At 43.8% G+C, this 21774-nt stretch overlaps 6 non-coding genes across 6 annotated transcripts; 2 read left to right on the forward strand and 4 right to left on the reverse strand.

Annotated features, from left to right (window-relative positions):
* The first annotated feature begins 3876 nt into the window (after window positions 1-3876).
* Window positions 3877-3990, forward strand: LOC140317431 (U5 spliceosomal RNA). The gene has a single exon (XR_011917746.1). It is a non-coding gene; the product is annotated as a U5 spliceosomal RNA (small nuclear RNA).
* A 316-nt stretch (window positions 3991-4306) lies between these two features.
* Window positions 4307-4497, forward strand: LOC140317016 (U2 spliceosomal RNA). The gene has a single exon (XR_011917370.1). It is a non-coding gene; the product is annotated as a U2 spliceosomal RNA (small nuclear RNA).
* Window positions 4498-7125: 2628 nt separating this feature from the next.
* LOC140317019 (U2 spliceosomal RNA) lies at window positions 7126-7316 on the reverse strand. The gene has a single exon (XR_011917372.1). It is a non-coding gene; the product is annotated as a U2 spliceosomal RNA (small nuclear RNA).
* A 316-nt stretch (window positions 7317-7632) lies between these two features.
* Window positions 7633-7746, reverse strand: LOC140317211 (U5 spliceosomal RNA). The gene has a single exon (XR_011917545.1). It is a non-coding gene; the product is annotated as a U5 spliceosomal RNA (small nuclear RNA).
* A 2271-nt stretch (window positions 7747-10017) lies between these two features.
* LOC140317092 (U2 spliceosomal RNA) lies at window positions 10018-10201 on the reverse strand. The gene has a single exon (XR_011917440.1). It is a non-coding gene; the product is annotated as a U2 spliceosomal RNA (small nuclear RNA).
* Window positions 10202-10509: 308 nt separating this feature from the next.
* Window positions 10510-10623, reverse strand: LOC140317340 (U5 spliceosomal RNA). Its single transcript, XR_011917663.1, has one exon. It is a non-coding gene; the product is annotated as a U5 spliceosomal RNA (small nuclear RNA).
* Between the last annotated feature and the right edge of the window lie 11151 nt (window positions 10624-21774).

The raw sequence follows: 21774 nt of genomic DNA on the forward strand, positions 1-21774 counted from the left end.
TCCGCTCCCGCTTTTGATGATGTATAGTCGGGCTTTCGAGCCTTTTCTTCCCCGGTTTTTACAAAATTATCGTTGGACATTCAGACCTTCTTGCAGCCGAAAACATCCGCTCCCTCTTTTGATCATACATTGTCGGGCATTCGCACCTTCTCTTACCCGCTTTTTACAAACCAGGGTCGGACTTTCACACCTTTTAGTAGCCGAACAACTCCGCTCCCGCTATTGATTGTGTACAGTCGGGTATTTTCACCTTTTCTTACCCGCTTTTTACCAACTATGGTCAGACATTCATACCTTCTTACAGTGGAACACCTCCGCTCCCTCTTTTGATGGTGTGTGTTCGGGCATTCGAACCTTTTCTTACCCGCTTTTTACAAACTATGGTCGGACATTAAAACCTTCTTGTAGCCGAACACATCCACTCCTGCTTTTGATGATGTATGGTTGGGCATTCGTACCTTTTCTTACCCATTTTGCAGTAATTATGGGTGGACATTCACACCTTTTTGCATTTTAACACCTCCTCTCCCGCTTATGATCATGTGCGGTTTGATATTCGAAAATTCTCTTCCATGTTTTCTAGCAATTATTGATGGACATTCAGACCTTCTTGCAGCTGAACACCTCCGCTCCCTCCTTTGATGGTGTATGTTCGGGCATTCGAACCTTTTCTTACCCGCTTTTTACAAACTATGGTCAGACATTCAAACCTTCTTGTAGCCGAACACATCCACTCCTGCTTTTGATGATGGGTATTCAAACCTACTTGTTGCCCGCTTTTCATTAATTATGGGTGGACAAACACACCTTGTCGCAGCCAAACACCTCCGCTCCCTGTTAGGATCATGTATGGTTGGGCATTCGTACCTTTTCTTACCCATTTTGCAGTAATTATGGGTGGACATTCACACCTTCTTGCATTTGAACACCTCCTCTGCCGCTTATGATCATGTGCGGTTTGATATTCGAAAATTCTCTTCCATGTTTTCTAGCAATTATTGATGGACATTCAGACCTTCTTGCAGCTGAACACCTCCGCTCCAGCTGTTGATGGTGTATAGTCGGGCTTTCGAGCCTTTTCTTCCCAGATTTTTACAAAATATGGATGGACATTCAGACCTTGTTTCAGCCGAAAACCTCCGCTCCCTCTTTTGATCATACATTGTCGGGCATTCGCACCTTTTCTTACCCGCTTTTTACAAACCATGGTCGGACTTTCACACCTTTTAGTAGCGGAACAACTCTGCTCCCGCTATTGATTGTGTACAATCGGGTATTTTAACCTTTTCTTACCTGCTTTTTGCCAACTATGGTCGGACATTCACACCTTCTTACAGCGGAACACCTCCGCTCCCTCCTTTGATGGTGTATGTTCGGGCATTCGAACCTTTTCTTACCCGCTTTTTACAAACTATGGTCAGACATTCACACCTTCTTGCAGCCGAACACTTCCGCTCTACCTTTTAGTGTTCTATGGGGTATTCACACCTTTTTTTTCACCGCATTTTATAGATTTTGGTTGTAAATTCTCACCCACTCTTATCCGAAGACCTCTCCTCCTGCTTTGGTTAATATATAGTCGGGCATTCGAACCTTTTCTTACCCGCTTTTTACAAATTATGGTCGAACATTCACACCTACTTGCAGCCGAACACCTCCGCTCCCGCTTTTGATGGTGTATAGTCGGGCTTTCGAGCCTTTTCTTCCCCGGTTTTTACAAATTATGGTCGGACATTCAGACCTTGCAGCCGAAAACCTCCGCTCCCTCTTTTGATCATACATTGTCAGGCATTCGCACCTACTTGCAGCCGAATACTTCCGCTCCACCTTTTAGTGATGTATGGTGTGCATTTGCACCTTTTCTTACCCTTTCTTACCCTACTGATTGCTTACGATTAAGTTGTTTTTTCTCAAACTACAACATTTTTTTAATTGTTGAAACTTGATTTGAAGTGGATAAATAAGGAGGACAAACAGTTTTGAGTCAGGCTGATAGAAGGAATTAATTTTATAGCAAAATCTGTATTTCGTCATATGTCGAGAGATGCTTATTGCTGAAGAAGTACAAAGTACAACGTTGTTTATCGTTGAAACTTGATTAGACATGAATAAATATGAAGGACAAAGCAGTCTTAACTTGGTTAGAGTTAAGGTTTTATAGGAGAATCCGAATTCGTGCATAACTCGTAAAATAGAGCTTATTTTCGGATTCCTGAAGAATGAGTCTGGTTCTTTCTCATAATACAAAGTTTGTTGTTTATTGTTGAAACTTCATCAGAAGTGAAGAAATAAATGAATGCCTATCAACAAATGTGGGATCTAAACTCTAGTGCTTCCTCTAAAATAATTTCCTTTCTCAATTCAGAAATGTGTGTGTGTAAGTTACAACACCCGTGACACCAAAACGGCTTTCTTTTCTCTCTTTTCTCTACACTCTGCACTGTGAGAACACACACCAAATCAGAAAGGCTTTTTTCTCTCTTTTCTACGTTATGGACTGTGGGGACACAAAACCGCTCTCTCTTTTTTTTTTTGATTGTGTGCCAGGGCGTTGTCTCACGTATTAGATTATGCTTACGATACGAATGGGTTTATCAGTCACATCAGAATCCATACATACTGATCCTCCCGTAATAAAATGGTCGGATCTTATCAAACACACTTTGTTTCTTGTGACAATCAAGTCAGCGAAACAGCGTATACACGTCAAGACACTGAATCAAGTTTGCCACAAGAACTCATAAGTTTGGCAGTATTGCTCTGCCGTCAGCAATCATACACCCATTTTATTTTCGTGAGACATGTGCAGGCACCTGTTCATCTACTGTTCTATCACTATGAATTAGTTTATCTATTATCAATAAGGATACTTCTACAACTACTATCAAAGTATGTCCAGACTTCTTATGTTGTCAGTTGCTATATATGAATAAGTGGGTAGCTACTGACAAGCATTAAGCATGTCACACAGCCCAAACATATAACATTTCAGGACACACCACACAGTTAACAACCACCGTGAAGTGTCAAAGCCCAAACATGTAACATTCAACAGGACACATTCAAATCAAACAGTCAGACAACATACAAGAACATATACCCCAGCCGGCATTGCTCCCTGCCTATTTTCCTACAGCTCACTATGTGTGCGCACACCTTTATTCACAAACTCTTCAACTTATACTCTTTTACCGAAGCTGCTACAGCTCGATTGGCCGAATACCGAATAATCCTAATTCGGTGAATTTGACATCTGCCTTACATGTAACAGATTAGCGGTTTAGCAGTTTTAATTTAGTTTGAGTGAAGGAATTCATTTTATAGCAAAATCCGAAATCGTGAAGAACTCATGAAAGTAAGCTTATTCTCGGATTCCTGAAACTTTGGATTTGCTATTTCATTTACTGCAAAGTACAACGTTGGTTTTTTTGTTTAAATCTTTCAAGACAAGGTAAATATGAAGGACAAAGCAGTTTTAACATAGTTTGAGTGAAGGAATTCATTTTATTGATAAAATCCCAAGAGTCTACTGAGAAAAGAGAGTGAATGCGAAGTAGACTTTAACACGGCTCTGGGAGCGAGCCGAGTGCGGGCTAACCGGGAGAATTGCTTGAAAGAAACGCGACACCGAATGAGCGGTCAGAACAAAGCCTCAATACGGTTTTCCCGTGGTGTTTTTGTTGCTGCCTTGTCTTTTGCACAGAGTAAAAGACAAGGCAGCCATCGAATAGGGCCCGATTGTTCCTACTTGGTCAGCCGAGGAGCAAGGGGGGGGGGGGGGGGGGGGAGCAAGCGTTTCAACCAAGCAAAGCTCACCATGGGGAAGGTGGCTATGCCAACTAGCCTGATGCCCTGCTCCCGCAGTGACGGATAATCGTACTCTGGTTTCTCTTCATAACGTACAAGTCTTTCACCTTTTGCTAAAGACTTCTGTGGAGAGCAGCACTAATGAGTTGTTTCTATTTTTGGCAGGCTTTACCTTTGCGGGTGAAGCCCTTTCTGTCTGTGCAAAAGAAATCTTGTTACTGTGCAGAGTGACTTCTCTGAGTAGAGTCGCCTTACTTGTTGCGACTGTGCCGATGTTCGAAGCTGGAGTGCAAAGTTGTTGCTTGAATGGTGCTTGCTGGAGCGTGCGGGAGTGCAAAGTTATACCATTTAAAAGGGCTGAAGAGTGCTCAGTGCAGCGGGTGGGCGGAGGTGCAAAGTGACACTCTGGCCACCTATGGCCATAAAAAGAACAGGGGTGTTAGCGGACAAGTGCGCATTGTGCCAGGAAGGGCCCTCGGACGTGAACCAGTGGACAGTTGTCGCTTCTCGGCCTTTTGGCTAAGATCAAGTGTAGTATCTGTTCTTATCAGTTTAATATCTGATATGTCCTCTATACGAGGACTACATATTAAATGGATTTTTAGCAATAGGAGTTGAAAAAGTAGCTTGCTCCGTTCACTCCAACCATTGACCCCGTACTGCAGTGCCGCTGGGAACGGTGCGCTCTTCTCTACTCTTGTGAAAAAGCAAACAGCGGTGCAGGATGCAAGTTTCAGGGAGCCCAAGATGAAACTTTCTTTTAGTCTGCTGAGAAAAGAGAGTGAATGCGATGTAGACTTTAACCCGGCTATGGGAGCGAGCCGAGTGTCGGCTAACCGGGAGAATTGCTTGAAAGAAACGCCATACCAAATGAGCGGTCAGAACAAAGCCTCAATACGGTGTTCCCGTTGTGTTTTTGTTGCTGCCGCTGTTTGCTTTTTCACAAGAGCGCACCTGTTGAGGGGGGCTCTGGGGGGGCCTGGGTGATGGTGGGTCTCAGGCCCGGGCTGCTGCGACTGGTGTGACCGGGTGGTTTGTTTGTTTGTTGTTGTTTGTTTGTTTTTTGTAAAGGTCCTCCGGAGTGGGGTTGGGTTGAGTGGGGTGGGGCGGGATGGGTACCTTCTGGGGGTACAGTAGCTCCCAGAATATGGTCGCTGCAGGCCCCGAGCCTGGTGGACATCAGGCCCTCCTGTCCTGTGTTGGCTCCCTGGTAGCGGGGATGCCTATTGCAGCCAGTCCCTGGCTGCCCCCAGTGTATATCCCCATTCTCCCTTCTGGCTCCTGTACACAGCACACACTCACACATGAAGGGTTTTGGGGGCGTGTGTGTTCGGTGGGGTGTAGTGGACTCTGCAGTAGTTGCACTCTGCAGTTCCCACCCCTGTTTTAATTACACCTTAGACATTACTACTTATCAAACACACTCACACACACACATTAGGTCTTGGGGGGTGGTTACACTGAGTGGCATCTGGTGGGCGGGGCTCTTTGGGTATGTAGGCTGCCCAGAGGGCCACGCTCCCAGTTCTACAAGTTTGGCTGCCCCTCAATTTTAATTGCTCACTATTAGAAAATATTGAAGAGCCAGAAGGGTGAGGGGAGGGGTCTTCTTCGCACACCCCTGCTTCCTGGTTGCTGCTCGGGGCGGGAGGGGCCAGGAGGATTAATTAATTGTTCTGCTGGTTTGGGGTCTGTGGTGGCTGGGGGGCTGCTGGCCCCCTGGTGTGCCCGCTGCACTACACCCCAGCGGAGTCGAGGGAGGGAGGACGTGTGGATGTATGGGACATGAAAGTGTGTGTGGTAATGATTGGGCCTGGATCTTGGACTTGCTGTCGCCTGGCCTGCCTGTACTTCTCCCGATGGGGGGGGGCGGCGTGGCCTCTCTCCGCTGCTCGCGACTTCACCCACCTGTGGGCACGTCTTGACTCCCAGGGCACTTGGCCAGGGGTGCTGGGGCAGGCGCTGACCCACTGTGTGGCTGTCTGGGGCGCTTGGCCCTCCTGGGTATTGGGTGGGGCCTCTGTCGGGGGGTTTGGGGGCGCTCGGGCTCCTGGGGCCCGGATCCAGTGCACGGCCCATGTCTGGGCGGCTGGGGCCTGGCGACGTCGGTGGGCTGTTGCCCCTGGCTCCCGGAGAGCCTCTGCCCTATGCTTATGGGGGCTCTTTCCGGGGGCTTCCTCTGCAGTCTTCTGGGTGGATGCGTGGTTGCCCCTGCGGTGGGCTTCCTGGGTTCTGTGCTCTGTGGGGGCTGCTGGTGGCCTGGGTCTTGTGGCCCTCTCTGCCTGCTTCTGATTGCTTGGGGGGGCTGTGGATTGTGGCCCTGTACGCTTATACACTCATAACTAAGCACGGTTATCATGTAGGTCCTGTGCCATGGGTGTTGCATGTTCTCACACACACACAACCACATTCATTAGTCCAGTAGCATGGTCGCTAAGCAGTTGATGTATTATCATGTCGTCTCAGGTCATCTATATCCACAGCTGTGTTGTATGCGATGTATGTTCTGTTTTTCTCTTCTTTCCTCTTCTTCTTTCCTTGTCCCCCGGTCCGGTTCAGTTCTATTACATGTCATATATTGTAAACAGAAATAAATAAATGGGCATCAAGGGGAGCTTTACATTTATAAAACTTCCCTTGGCAAAGCAAATCTGTTTGGCATCAAAGGTATTCAGACTACAATTCTGCTGCCATAATGCTGAACACGATAAGGGGAAAAAAAAAAAAAGTAAAGAAGACAGTTCTGCTGAAAGCCAGGGACTAGACCTGTTCTAAGTTCTGTACTTTTTAAAAGGGAGCCAACACAGGACAGGAGGGCCTGATGTCCACCAGGCTCGGGGCCTGCAGCGACCATATTCTGGGAGCTACTGTACCCCCAGAAGGTACCCATCCCGCCCCACCCCACTCAACCCAACCCCACTCCGGAGGACCTCTACAAAAAACAAACAAACAACAACAAAAAACAAACAAACAAACCACCCGGTCACACCAGTCGCAGCAGCCCGGGCCTGAGACCCACCATCACCCAGGCCCCCCCAGGCCCCCCCTCAACAGGTGCGCTCTTGTGAAAAAGCAAACAGCGGCAGCAACAAAAACACAACGGGAACACCGTATTGAGGCTTTGTTCTGACCGCTCATTTGGTATGGCGTTTCTTTCAAGCAATTCTCCCGGTTAGCCCGCACTCGACTCGCTCCCAGAGCCGTGTTAAAGTCTACTTCGCATTCACTCTCTTTTCTCAGCAGACTAAGAGAAAGTTTCATCTTGGGCTCCCTGAAACTTGCATCCTGCACCGCTGTTTGCTTTTTCACAAGAGTAGAGAAGAGCGCACCGTTCCCAGCGGCACTGCAGTACGGGGTCAATGGTTGGAGTGAACGGAGCAAGCTACTTTTTCAACTCCTATTGCTAAAAATCCATTTAATATGTAGTCCTCGTATAGAGGACATATCAGATATTAAACTGATAAGAACAGATACTACACTTGATCTTAGCCAAAAGGCCGAGAAGCGACAACTGTCCACTGGTTCACGTCCGAGGGCCCTTCCTGGCACAATGCGCACTTGTCCGCTAACACCCCTGTTCTTTTTATGGCCATAGGTGGCCAGAGTGTCACTTTGCACCTCCGCCCACCTGCTGCACTGAGCACTCTTCAGCCCTTTTAAATGGTATAACTTTGCACTCCCGCACGCTCCAGCAAGCACCATTCAAGCAACAACTTTGCACTCCAGCTTCGAACATCGGCACAGTCGCAACAAGTAAGGCGACTCTACTCAGAGAAGTCACTCTGCACAGTAACAAGATTTCTTTTGCACAGACAGAAAGGGCTTCACCCGCAAAGGTAAAGCCTGCCAAAAATAGAAACAACTCATTAGTGCTGCTCTCCACAGAAGTCTTTAGTAAAAGGCGAAAGACTTGTACGTTATGAAGAGAAACCAGAGTACGATTATCCGTCACTGCGGGAGCAGGGCATCAGGCTAGTTGGCATAGCCACCTTCCCCATGGTGAGCTTTGCTTGGTTGAGACGCTTGCTCCCCCCCCCCCTTGCTCCTCGGCTGACCAAGTAGGAACAATCGGGCCCTATTCGATGGCTGCCTTGTCTTTTACTCTGTGCAAAAGACAAGGCAGCAACAAAAACACCACAGGAAAACCGTATTGAGGCTTTGTTCTGACCGCTCATTCGGTGTCGCGTTTCTTTCAAGCAATTCTCCCAGTTAGCCCGCACTCGGCTCGCTCCCAGAGCCGTGTTAAAGTCTACTTCGCATTCACTCTCTTTTCTCAGCAGACTTTTGGGATTTTATCAATAAAATGAATTCCTTCACTCAAACTATGTTAAAACTGCTTTGTCCTTCATATTTACCATGTCTTGAAAGATTTAAACAAAAAAACAACGTTGTACTTTGCAGTAAAAGAAATAGCAAATCTAAAGTTTCAGGAATCCGAGAATAAGCTTACTTTCATGAGTTCTTCACGATTTCGGATTTTGCTATAAAATGAATTCCTTCACTCAAACTAAATTAAAACTGCTAAACCGCTAATCTGTTACATGTAAGGCAGATGTCAAATTCACCGAATTAGGATTATTCGGTATTCGGCCAATCGAGCTGTAGCAGCTTCGGTAAAAGAGTATAAATTGAAGAGTTTGTGAATAAAGGTGTGCGCACACATGGTGAGCTGTAGGAAAATAGGCAGGGAGCAATGCCGACTGGGGTATATGTTCTTGTATGTTGTCTGACTGTTTGATTTGAATGTGTTGTGTAAGTGTCCTGTTGAATGTTACATGTTTGGGCTTTGACACGCTTCACTGTGGTTGTTAACTGTGTGGTGTGTCCTGAAATGTTATATGTTTGGGCTGTGTGACATGCTTAATGCTTCTCAGTAGCTACCCACTTATTCATATATAGCAACTGACAACGTAAGAAGTCCGGACATACTTTGATAGAGTAGTTGTAGAAGTATCCTTATTGATAATAGATAAACTAATTCATAGTGATAGAACAGTAGATGAACAGGTGCCTGCACATGTCTCACGAAAATAAAATGGATGTATGATTGCTGACGGCAGAGCAATACTGCCAAACTTATGAGTTCTTGTGGCAAACTTGATTCAGTGTCTTGACGTGTATACGCTGTTTCGCTGACTTGATTGTCACAAGAAACAAAGTGTGTTTGATAAGATCCGACCATTTTATTACGGGAGGATCAGTATGTATGGATTCTGATGTGACTGATAAAACCCATTCGTATCTTAAGCACAATCTAATACGTGAGACAACGCCCTGGCACACGATAAAAAAAAAAAGAGAGAGCGGTTTTGTGTCCCCACAGTCCATAATGTAGAAAAGAGAGAAAAAAGCCTTTCTGATTTGGTGTGTGTGCTCACAGTGCAGAGTGTAGAGAAAAGAAAGCCGTTTTGGTGTCACGGGTGTTGTGACTTACACACACACATTTCTAAATTGAGAAAGGAAATTATTTTAGAGGAAGCACTAGAGTTTAGATCCAACATTTGTTGATAGGCATTCATTTATTTCTTCACTTTTGATAAAAATGATAAGACTGACCTAAAGAATTGGAGGCCCATCACACTTTTAAACTTTGACTGTAAACTTTTTAGCAAGGTTTTAACGACACGGATGTCCTCTGTTTTAGAGGAGGTAATTCACCCAGACCAGGCTTGTGCCATCTCAGAGAGACAACTCACCGACAGCCTCGTACTGATTCGAGACATCATTGATTACGCTAGAGACAGAAACACCCGGCTTGTCATCTTAAATTTAGACTTTGAAAAAGCTTTTGATCGGGTCTCGCATCAATATCTCTTTCAGGTGTTGCAGCAATCGAATAGGGCCCGATTGTTCCTACTTGGTGAGATTTGCTTGGTTGAGACGCTTGCTCCCCCCCTTGCTCCTCGGCTGACCAAGTAGGAACAATCGGGCCCTATTCGATGGCTGCCTTGTCTTTTACTCTGTGCAAAAGACAAGGCAGCCACAAACACCACGGGAACACCGTATTGAGGCTTTGTTCTGACCACTCATTCGGTGTCGCGTTTCTTTCAAGCAATTCTCCTGGTTAGCCCACACTCGGCTCGCTTCCAGAGCTGTGTTAAAGTCTACTTCGCATTCACTCTCTTTTCTCAGCAGATTAAAAGAAAGTTTCATCTTGGGCTCCCTGAAACTTCCATCCTGCACCGCTGTTTGCTTTTTCACAAGAGCAGAGAAGAGCGCACCGTTCCCAGCGGCACTGCAGTACTGGGTCGATGCTTGGAGTGAACGGAGCAAGCTTCTTTTTCAACTCCTATTCTTAAAAATCCATTTAATATGTAGTCCTCGTATAGAGGACACATTAAACTGATAAGAACAGATACTACACTTGATCTTAGCCAAAAGGCCGAGAAGCGATAACTGTCCACTGTTTCAGGTCCGAGGGCCCTTGCTGGCACAATGCGCACTTGTAGCAGTGTTCTTTTTATGGCCATAGGTGGCCAGAGTGTCACGTTGCACCTCCGCCCACCCGCTGCACTGAGCACTCTTCAGCCCTTTTAAATGGTATAACTTTGCACTCCCGCATGCTCCAGCAAGCACCATTCAAGCAACAACTTTGCACTCCAGCTTCGAACATCGGCACAATCGCAACAAGTAAGGCGACTCTACTCAGAGAAGTCACTCTGCACAGTAACAAGATTTCTTTTGCACAGACAGAAAGGGCTTCACCCGCAAAGGTAAAGCCTGCCAAAAATAGAAACAACTCATTAGTGCTGCTCTCCACGAAAGTCTTTAGTAAAAGGCGAAAGACTTGTATGTTATGAAGAGAAACCAGAGTACGATTATCCGTCACTGCGGGAGCAGGGCATCAGGCTAGTTGCCATAGCCACCTTCCCCATGGTGAGCGTTGCTTGGTTGAAACGCTTGCCCCTGTGCAATCGACAAGGCAGCAACAAAAACACCACGGGAACACCGTATTGAGGCTTTGTTCTGACCGCTCATTCGGTGTCGCGTTTCTTTCAAGCAATTCTCCCGGTTAGCCCACACTCGGCTCGCTCCCAGAGCCGTGTTAAAGTCTACTTCGCATTCACTCTCTTTTCTCAGCAGACTCTTGGGATTTTATCTATAAAATGAATTCCTTCACTCAAACTATGTTAAAACTGCTTTGTCCTTCATATTTACCATGTCTAGAAAGATTTAAACAAAAAAAAAACAACGTTGTACTTTGCAGTAAAAGAAAGAGCAAATCTAAAGTTTCAGGAATCCGAGAATAAGCTTACTTTCATGAGTTCTTCACGATTTCGGATTTTGCTATAAAATGAATTCCTTCACTCAAACTAAATTAAAACTGCTAAACCGCTAATCTGTTACATGTAAGGCAGATGTCAAATTCACCGAAATAGGATCTAAGGGTATACGGCCAATCGAGCTGTAGCAGCTTTGGTAAAAGAGTATAAGTTGAAGAGTTTGTGAATAAAGGTGTGCGCACACATAGTGAGCTGTAGGAAAATAGGCAGGGAGCAATGCCGGCTGGGGTATATGTTCTTGTATGTTGTCTGACTGTTTGATTAGAATGTCTTGTGTAAGTGTCCTGTTGAATGTTACATGTTTGGGCTTTGACACTTCACGGTGGTTGTTAACTGTGTGGTGTGTCCTGAAATGTTATATGTTTGGGCTGTGTGACATGCTTAATGCTTGTCAGTAGCTACCCACTTATTCATATATAGCAACTGACAACATAAGAAGTCTGGACATACTTTGATAGTAGTTGTAGAAGTATCCTTATTGATAATAGATAAACTAATTCATAGTGATAGAACAGTAGATGAACAGGTGCCTGCACATGTCTCACGAAAATAAAATGGGTGTAAGAAACAAAGTGTGTTTGATAAGATCCGACCATTTTATTACGGGAGGATCAGTATGTATGGATTCTGATGTGACTGATAAACCCATTCGTATCGTAAGCATAATCTAATACGTGAGACAACGCCCTGGCACACAATCAAAAAAAAAAAGAGAGAGCGGTTTTGTGTCCCCACAGTCCATAATGTAGAAAAGAGAGAAAAAAGCCTTTCTGATTTGGTGTGTGTTCTCACAGTGCAGAGTGTAGAGAAAAGAGAGAAAAGAAAGCCGTTTTGGTGTCACGGGTGTTGTAACTTACACACACACATTTCTGAATTGAGAAAGGAAATTATTTTAGAGGAAGCACTAGAGTTTAGATCCCACATTTGTTGATAGGCATTCATTTATTTCTTCACTTCTGATGAAGTTTCAACAATAAACAACAAACTTTGTATTATGAGAAAGAACCAGACTCATTCTTCAGGAATCCGAAAATAAGCTCTATTTTACGAGTTATGCACGAATTCGGATTCTCCTATAAAACCTTAACTCTAACCAAGTTAAGACTGCTTTGTCCTTCATATTTATTCATGTCTAATCAAGTTTCAACGATAAACAACGTTGTACTTTGTACTTCTTCAGCAATAAGCATCTCTCGACATATGACGAAATACAGATTTTGCTATAAAATTAATTCCTTCTATCAGCCTGACTCAAAACTGTTTGTCCTCCTTATTTATCCACTTCAAATCAAGTTTCAACAATTAAAAAAATGTTGTAGTTTGAGAAAAAACAACTTAATCGTAAGCAATCAGTAGGGTAAGAAAGGGTAAGAAAAGGTGCAAATGCCAACCATACATCACTAAAAGGTGGAGCGGAAGTATTCGGCTGCAAGTAGGTGCGAATGCCTGACAATGTATGATCAAAAGAGGGAGCGGAGGTTTTCGGCTGCAAGGTCTGAATGTCCAACCATAATTTGTAAAAACCGGGGAAGAAAAGGCTCGAAAGCCCGACTATACACCATCAAAAGCGGGAGCGGAGGTGTTCGGCTGCAAGTAGGTGTGAATGTTCGACCATAATTTGTAAAAAGCGGGTAAGAAAAGGTTCGAATGCCCGACTATATATTAACCAAAGCAGGAGGAGAGGTCTTCGGATAAGAGTGGATGAGAATTTACAACCATAATCTATAAAATGCGGTGAAAAAAAAGGTGTGAATACCCCATAGAACACTAAAAGGTAGAGCGGAAGTGTTCGGCTGCAAGAAGGTGTGAATGTCTGACCATAGTTTGTAAAAAGCGGGTAAGAAAAGGTTCGAAAGCCCGAACATACACCATCAAAGGAGGGAGCGGAGGTGTTCCGCTGTAAGAAGGTGTGAATGTCCGACCATAGTTGGCAAAAAGCAGGTAAGAAAAGGTTAAAATACCCGATTGTACACAATCAATAGCGGGAGCAGAGTTGTTCCGCTACTAAAAGGTGTGAAAGTCCGACCATGGTTTGTAAAAAGCGGGTAAGAAAAGGTGCGAATGCCCGACAATGTATGATCAAAGGAGGGAGCGGAGGTTTTCGGCTGAAACAAGGTCTGAATGTCCATCCATATTTTGTAAAAATCTGGGAAGAAAAGGCTCGAAAGCCCGACTATACACCATCAACAGCTGGAGCGGAGGTGTTCAGCTGCAAGAAGGTCTGAATGTCAATCAATAAATGCTAGAAAACATGGAAGAGAATTTTCGAAAATCAAACCGCACATGATCATAAGCAGGAGAGGTGTTCAAATGCAAGAAGGTGTGAATGTCCACCCATAATTACTGCAAAATGGGTAAGAAAAGGTACGAATGCCCAACCATACATGATCCTAACAGGGAGCGGAGGTGTTTGGCTGCGACAAGGTGTGTATGTCCACCCATAATTAATGAAAAGCGGGCAACAAGTAGGTTTGAATACCCATCATCAAAAGCAGGAGTGGATGTGTTCGGCTACAAGAAGGTTTGAATGTCTGACCATAGTTTGTAAAAAGCGGGTAAGAAAAGGTTCGAATGCCCAAACATACACCATCAAAGGAGGGAGCGGAGGTGTTCCGCTGTAAGAAGGTGTGAATGTCCAACCATAATTGGCAAAAAGCAGGTAAGAAAAGGTTAAAATACCCTATTGTACACAATCAATAGCGGGAGCAGAGTTGTTCCGCTACTAAAAGGTGTGAAAGTCCGACCATGAATTGTAAAAAGCGGGTAAGAAAAGGTGCGAATGCCCGACAATGTATGATCAAAAGAGGGAGCGGAGGTTTTCGGCTGAAAGAAGGTCTGAATGTCCATCCATAATTTGTAAAAATCGGGGAAGAAAAGGCTCGAAATCCCGACTATACACCATCAACAGCTGGAGCGGAGGTGTTCAGCTGCAAGACGGTCTGAATGTCCATCAATAATTGCTAGAAAACATGAAAGAAAATTTTCAAATATCAAACTGCACATGATCATAAGCAGGAGAGGAGGTGTTCAGCTGCAAGAAGGTGTGAATGTCTACCCATAATTACTGAAAAATGGGTAAGAGAAGGTGCGAATGCCTAACCATACATCATCAAAAGAGGGAGCGGAGGTGTTCCGCTGTAAGACGGTGTGAATGTCCGACCATAGATGGTAAAAAGCGGGTAAGAAAAGGTTAAATTACCCGACTGTACACAATCAAAAGAGGGAGCGGAGTTGTTCAGCTAAGAGAAGGTGTGAAAGTCCGACCTTGGTTTGTAAAAAGCGGGTAAGAAAAGGTTCGTATGCCCGAATATACACCATCAAAAGCGGAAGCGGAGGTGTTCGGCTGCAAGATATTGTGAACGTCCGACCAAAGTTTGTAAAAAGCAGTTAAGAAAAGGTTCGAATATCTAACCAAACATAAGAATGAGTCTTTTCCGCTGTAGAATGCCCGACTATAGACCATCAAATGCGGGAGCGGAGGTGTTCGGCTCTGAGTAGGTGTGAATGTCCGACCATAATTGCTGAAGAATGTGTTAGAAAAGGTAAGAATGCTGGACCATACATCATCAAAAGCGGTAGTGGTGGTGTTCGGCTGCAAAAAGGTGTGACTGTTCGACTAAAGTTTGTAAAAAGTGGGTAAGACAAGGTGCGAATGCCTGACAATGTATGATCAAAAGCGGAAGCGGAGGTGTTCAGCTGCAAGAAGGTCTACATGTCCATCAATAATTGCTAGAAAACATGAAAGAAACTTTTCGAAAATCAAACCGCACATGATCATAAGTGGGATAGGAGGTGTTCAGCTGCAAGGTGTGAATGTCCACCCATAATTCCTGAAAAATTGGCAAAAAAAAGGTGTGAATGCCCAACCATACATCATCAAAAGCAGGAGTGGAAGTGTTCGGCTACAAGAAGGTGTGAACGTCCAAACAAAATATGTAAAAAGAAGTTAAGAAAAGGTTCGAATATCCAACCAAACATAATCAAAAGCGGGAGCAGAGCTGTTCGACTGCAAGTAGGTGTGAATGTCAGATCATAATTTGCAAAAAGCTGATGAGAAAGGGTGAGAATGCCCAACTATACATCATCAAATGCGGGAGCGGAGTTGTTCGGCTGTGAGTAGGTGTGAATCTCCGACCATAATTGCTGAAAAATGTGTTAGAAAAGGTAAAAATGCCGGTCCATACATCATCAAAAGCGAGAGAGGTTGTGTTCGGCTGCAAGTAGGTGTGAATGTCCAGCCATAATTACTCACAAACGGGTAAGAAAAGGTAGTATTGCCAGACCATATATGATCAAAACAGGGAGCGGAGGTGGTTCAGCTGCAAGAAGGTTTGAATGTCAAACTAAAGTTCAAATATATGAACAAAAGCGGGAGGAGAGGTCTTCGGATGAAAGTGGTTGAAAATTTCCAACCATAATGTATAAAATGCGGTGAAAAAAAAGGTTTGATAGAACACTAAAAGGTGGAGCGGAAGTGTTCGGCTGCAAGAAGGTGTGAATGTCCGACTATATTTGGTGAAAAGCAGGTGAAGCAAGGTCTGAATGCCCAACCTTACATCATCAAAAGCGAGATCAGAGTTGTTTGGCTGCAAGAAGGCCATAGTTTGCCAAAAGCGGGTAAGGTGCGAATGTCCGACTAAATATCAACAAAATTTGGGGCGGAGGTTTTCGGATGCAAGTGGGTGTGAATATCCCACCATACAAGTATGGTGGAGAGGAAGCTGTGAATAGCCGACCATAGTTTGGAAAAAGCGGGTAAGAAAAGGTTTGAATGCCCGAGCATACACCATCAAAAGAGGGAGCGGAGGTGTTCCGCTGTACGAAGGTGTGAATGTCCGACCATACTTGGTAAAAAGCGGGTAAGAAAAGGTTAAAATACCCTACTGTACACAATCAATAGCGGGAGCGGATGTGTTCGGCTACAAGAAGGTGTGAAAGTCCGACCATGGTTTGTAAAAAGCGGGTAAGAAAAGGTGCGAATGTCCGACAATGTATGATCAAAAGAGAGAGCGGAGGTTTTCGGATACACGAAGGTGTGAACGTCCGACCAAAGTTTGTAAAAAGCAGTGAAAAGCGACAAAAAGCATTTTGTGAGTTCTGCATGATTTGGGATTTTGCTTATAAAATGCATTACTTCACTCAAACTATGTTAAAACTGATTTGTCCTTCATATTTACCATGTCTAGAAATATTTAAACAAAAACACAACGTTGTACTTTGCAGTAAAAGAAAGAGCAAATCTAAAGTTTCAGGAATCCGAGTATAAGCCTGCTTTCATGAGTTCTGCACGATTTCGGATTTTGCTATAAAATGAATTGCTTTGCTCAAACCAAGTTAAAACTGCTTTGTCCTTCCATATTCATCAATGTCTAGATCGACTTCAACAAAGAAAAACATTGGACTTTGCAGTAGAAGAAGTTGAAATCCATCTACACATTGATAAATATGAAGGACAAAGCAGTTCCCACTTGCCCATAAGAAAATAAGCTTATTCTCGGATTCCTGATCCTTCAGTGTTGCTCTTTCTTCTACTGCAAAATACAATGTTGTTCTTTGTTGAAGTCGATCTAGACATTGATAAATATGAAGGAAAAAGCAGTTTTAACTTGGTTTGAGTGAATGAATTCATTTTATACATAAAATCCGAAATCGTGCAGAACTCATGAAAATAAGCTTATTCTCGGATTCCTAAAACTTTTGATTGGCTCTTTCTTTTACTGCAAAGTACAACGTTGTTTTTTTTTTGTTTAAATCTATCAAGACATTGATAAATATGAAGGTAAAAGCCGTTTTAACATAGTTTGAGTGAAGGAATTGATTTTATAGATAAAATCCCAAATCATGCAGAACTCCTCAAAAGGGAGGTATGGCTTAATCACAAGTGTGGCTCTTTCTCATTCAGGGTAATATGAGGAAGTTTATGCTTGAAATATATGTAGAAATGGGTACATATGAAGGACAAAGCAGTGTTAACTTAGTTTGCGTGAAGAAATTCATTTTATACATAAAATCCGAAATCGTGCAGAACTCATGAAAATAAGCTTATTCTCGGATTCCTAAAACTTTTGATTTGCACTTTCTTTTACTGCAAAGTACAACGTTGTTTTTTGTTGAAATCTATCTAGACATTGATAAATACCAGCCGAAACTCTGCTGCCGCTTTTGATAATTTATGGTTGGGCATTCTTACCTTTTCTTACCCGCTTTTTACAAATTATGATCTTACATTCACACCTACTTGCAGTCGAACACCTTCTCATCCACTTATGATCATGTGCGGTTGGGCTTTCGCACCTTTTCTTACCCATTTTTCAGTAATTATGGGTGGACATTCAGACCTTCTTGCAGCCGAAAACCTCCGCTCCTCTTTTGATCATACATTGTCGGGCATTCACACCTTGTCTTACCCGCTTTTTACAAACTTTAGTCGGACATTCAAACCTTCTTGCAGCTGAACCACCTCCACTCCCTGTTTTGATCATATATGGTCTGGCAATAGTACCTTTTCTTACCCGTTTGTGAGTAATTATGGCTGGACATTCACACCTTCTTGCAGCCAAACACAACCTCTCCCGCTTTTGATGATATATGGTCCGGCATTCTTACCTTTTCTAACACATTTTTCAGCAATTATGGTCGGACATTCACACCTACTCACAGAGGAACACCTCCGCTCCCACATTTGATAGTGTATAGTCGGGCATTCTCACCCTTTCTCATCAGCTTTTTGCAAATTATGATCTGATATTCACACCTACTTGCAGTCGAACAGCTCTGCTCCCGCTTTTGATTATGTTTGGTTGGATATTCGAACATTTTCTTAATGCTTTTTACAAACTTTGGTCGGACGTTCACACCGTCTTGCAGCCGAACACCTCCGCTTCCGCTTTTGATGGTGTATAGTCGGGCATTCGAGCCTTTTCTTACCCACCTATTACTTACTATGGTTGGACATTCAAACCTTCTTGTAGCCGAACACATCCGCTCCTGCTTTTGATGATGTGTGATTTGCCATTCGCACCTTTTCTTACCCATTTTTCAGTAATTATTGGTCGGACATTCAGACCTTCTTGCACCTGAACACCTCTGCTCCCGCTTTTGATGGTGTATAGTCGGGCTTTCGAGCCTTTTCTTCCCCGATTTTTACAAATTATGGTTGGACATTCAGACCTTGCAGCCGAAAACCTCCGCTCCCTCTTTTGATCATACATTGTCGGGCATTCGCCCCTTGTCTTACACGGTTTTTACAAACTTTAGTCAGACATTCACACCTTGCAGCTGAACCACCTCCATTCCCTGTTTTGATCATGTGTGGTCTGGAAATACTACCTTTTCTTCCCCCGTTTGTGAGTAATTATGGCTGGACATTCAGACCTACTTGCAGCCGAAAAACCACCTCTCCCGCTTTTGATGATGTATTGTTCGGCATTCTAGTCTTTTCTATCACATTTTTCAGCAATTATGATCTGACATTCACACCTACTTGCAGTCGAACAGCTCTGCTCCCGCTTTTGATTATGTTCGGTTGGATATTCAAACTTTTTCTTAACTGCTTTTTACAAACTTTGGTCGGACGTTCACACCTTCTTGCAGCCGAACACCCCCGCTTCCGCTTTTGATGGTATATATTCAGGTATTCGAACCTTCTCTTACCCGCTTTTTACAAACCATGGTTGGACTTTCATACCTTCTTGTAGCTGAACAACTCCACTCCTGCTTTTGATGATTTATGGTTGGACATTCGCATCTTTTCCTACCCATTTTTCAGTAATTATGGGTGGATATTCACATCTTCTTGCAGCTGAACACCTCCTCTCCCGCTAATGATCATGTAAGGTTTGATATTCGAAAATTTTCTTTCATGTTTTAAAGCAATTATTAATGGACATTCACACCTACTTGCAGCCGAACACCACCTCTCCCGCTTTTGATGATGTATGGACCGGCATTCTTACCTTTTCTAACACATTTTTCAGCAATTATGGTTGGAGAATCACACCTATTCACAGCCGAACAACTCCGCTACCGCATTTGATGGTGTATAGTCGGGATTTCTCACCCTTTCTCATCAGCTTTTTGCAAATTATTCTCTGACATTCACACCTACTTGCAGTCAACAGCTCTGCTCCCGCTTTTGATTATGTTTGGTTAGATATTCCAACCTTTTCTTAACTGCTTTTTTACAAACTTTGGTCGGACGTTCACACCTTCTTGCAGCCGAACACCTACGCTTCCGGTTTTGATAGTGTATATTCGGGAATACGAACCTTTTCTTACCCGCTTTTTACAAACCATGGTCGGACTTTCACACCTTCTCTTAGCTGAACAACTCCGCTCCCTCTTTTGATTGTGTACAGTCGGGTATTTTAACCTTTTCTTACCCGCTTTTTACCAACTATGATCGGACATTCACACCGTCTTACAGCGGAACACCTCCGCTCCCTCTTTTGATGGTGTATGTTCGGGCATTCGAACCTTTTCTTACCCGCTTTTTACAAACCATGGTGTGACTTTCACACCTTCTTGTAGCCGAACAACTCCGCTCCCGCTATTGATTGTGTACAGTCGGGTATTTTAACCTTTTCTTACCCGCTTTTTACCAACTATGGTCGGACATTCACACCGTCTTACAGCGGAACACCTCTGCTCCCGCTTTTGATCATGTAAGGTTTGATATTCAAAAATTTTCTTTCATGTTTTAAAGCAATTATTAATGGACATTCACACCTACTTGCAGCCGAACACCACCTCTCCCGCTTTTGATGATGTATGGACCGGCATTCTTACCTTTTCTAACACATTTTTCAGCAATTATGGTTGGAGAAGCGGGAGGAGAGGTCTTCGGATGAGAGTGGTTGAAAATTTCCGACCATAATGTATAAAATGCGGTGAAAAAAAGGTGTGATAGAACACTAAAAGGTGGAGCGGAAGTGTTCAGCTGCAAGAAGGTGTGAATGTCCGACTATATTTGGTGAAAAGCAGGTGAAGCAAGGTCTGACTGCCCAACCTTACATCATCAAAAGCGAGATCAGAGGTGTTTGGCTGCAAGAAGGCAATAGTTTGCCAAAAGCGGGTAAGGTGCGAATGTCCGACTAAATATCAACAAAATTTGGGGCAGAGGTCTTCGGATGCAAGTGGGTGTGAATATCCAACCATACAAGTATGGTGAAGAGGAAGCTGTGAATAGCCGACCATAGTTTGGAAAAAGCGGGTAAGAAAAGGTTTGAATACCCGAACATACACCATCAAAAGAGGGAGCGGAGGTGTTCCGCTGTACGAAGGTGTGAATGTCCGACCATAGTTGGTAAAAAGCGGGTAAGAAAAGGTTAAAATACCCGACTGTACACAATCAATAGCGGGAGCGGATGTGTTTGGCTACAAGAAGGTGTGAAAGTCCGACCATGGTTTGTAAAAAGCGGGTAAGAAAAGGTGCGAATGTCCGACAATGTATGATCAAAAGAGAGAGCGGAGGTTTTCGGATACAAGAAGGTTTGAATGTCCCACCATAGTTTGTAAAACGCGGGTAAGAAAAGGTTCGAATGCCCGACTATACACAATCAATAGCGGGAGCGGATGTGTTCGGCTACAAGAAGGTGTGAAAGTCCGATCATGGTTTGTAAAAACCGGGAAGAAAAGGCTCGAAAGCCCGACTATACACCATCAAAAAGAAGGTTTGAATGTCCATCAATAATTGCTTTAAAACAAGAAAGTAAATTTTCGAATATCAAACCGTACATGATCATAAGCGGGAGAGGAGGTGTTCCGCTGTAAGACAGTGTGAATGTCCGACCATAGTTGGTAAAAAGCGGGTAAGAAAAGGTTAAAATACCCGACTGTACACAATCAATAGCGGGAGCGGAGTTGTTCGGCTACTAAAAGGTGTGAAAGTCCGACCCTGGTTTGTAAAAAGCGGGTAAGAAAAGGTTCGAATGCCCGAACATACACCATCAAAAGAGGGAGCGGAGGTGTTCCGCTGTAAGACGGTGTGAATGTCCGATCATAGTTGGTAAAAAGCGGGTAAGAAAAGGTTAAAATACCCGACTGTACACAATCAAAAGAGGGAGCGGAGTTGTTCAGCTAAGAGAAGGTGTGAAAGTTCGACCATGGTTTGTAAAAAGCGGGTAAGAAAAGGTTCGTATGCCCGAATATACACTATCAAAACCGGAAGCGTAGGTGTTCGGCTGCAAGAAGGTGTGAACGTCCGACCAAGGTTTGTAAAAAAGCAGTTAAGAAAAGGTTCGAATATCTAACCAAACATAATCAAAAGCGGGAGCAGAGCTGTTCGACTGCAAGTAGGTGTGAATGTCAGAGAATAATTTGAAAAAAGCTGATGAAAAAGGGTGAGAAATCCCGACTATACACCATCAAATGCGGTAGCGGAGTTGTTCGGCTGTGAGTAGGTGTGATTCTCCAACCATAATTGCTGAAAAATGTGTTAGAAAAGGTAAGAATGCCGGTCCATACATCATCAAAAGCGGGAGAGGTGGTGTTCGGCTGCAAGTAGGTGTGAATGTCCATTAATAATTGCTTTAAAACATGAAAGAAAATTTTCGAATATCAAACCTTACATGATCAAAAGCGGGAGCAGAGGTGTTCCGCTGTAAGACGGTGTGAATGTCCGACCATAGTTGGTAAAAAGCGGGTAAGAAAAGGTTAAAATACCCGACTGTACACAATCAATAGC

The sequence above is a fragment of the Leuresthes tenuis genome, unplaced genomic scaffold, assembly GCF_036924035.1.
Source record: "Leuresthes tenuis unplaced genomic scaffold, fLeuTen1.0.hap1 SCAF_10, whole genome shotgun sequence".
Classification (NCBI taxonomy): domain Eukaryota; kingdom Metazoa; phylum Chordata; class Actinopteri; order Atheriniformes; family Atherinopsidae; genus Leuresthes; species Leuresthes tenuis.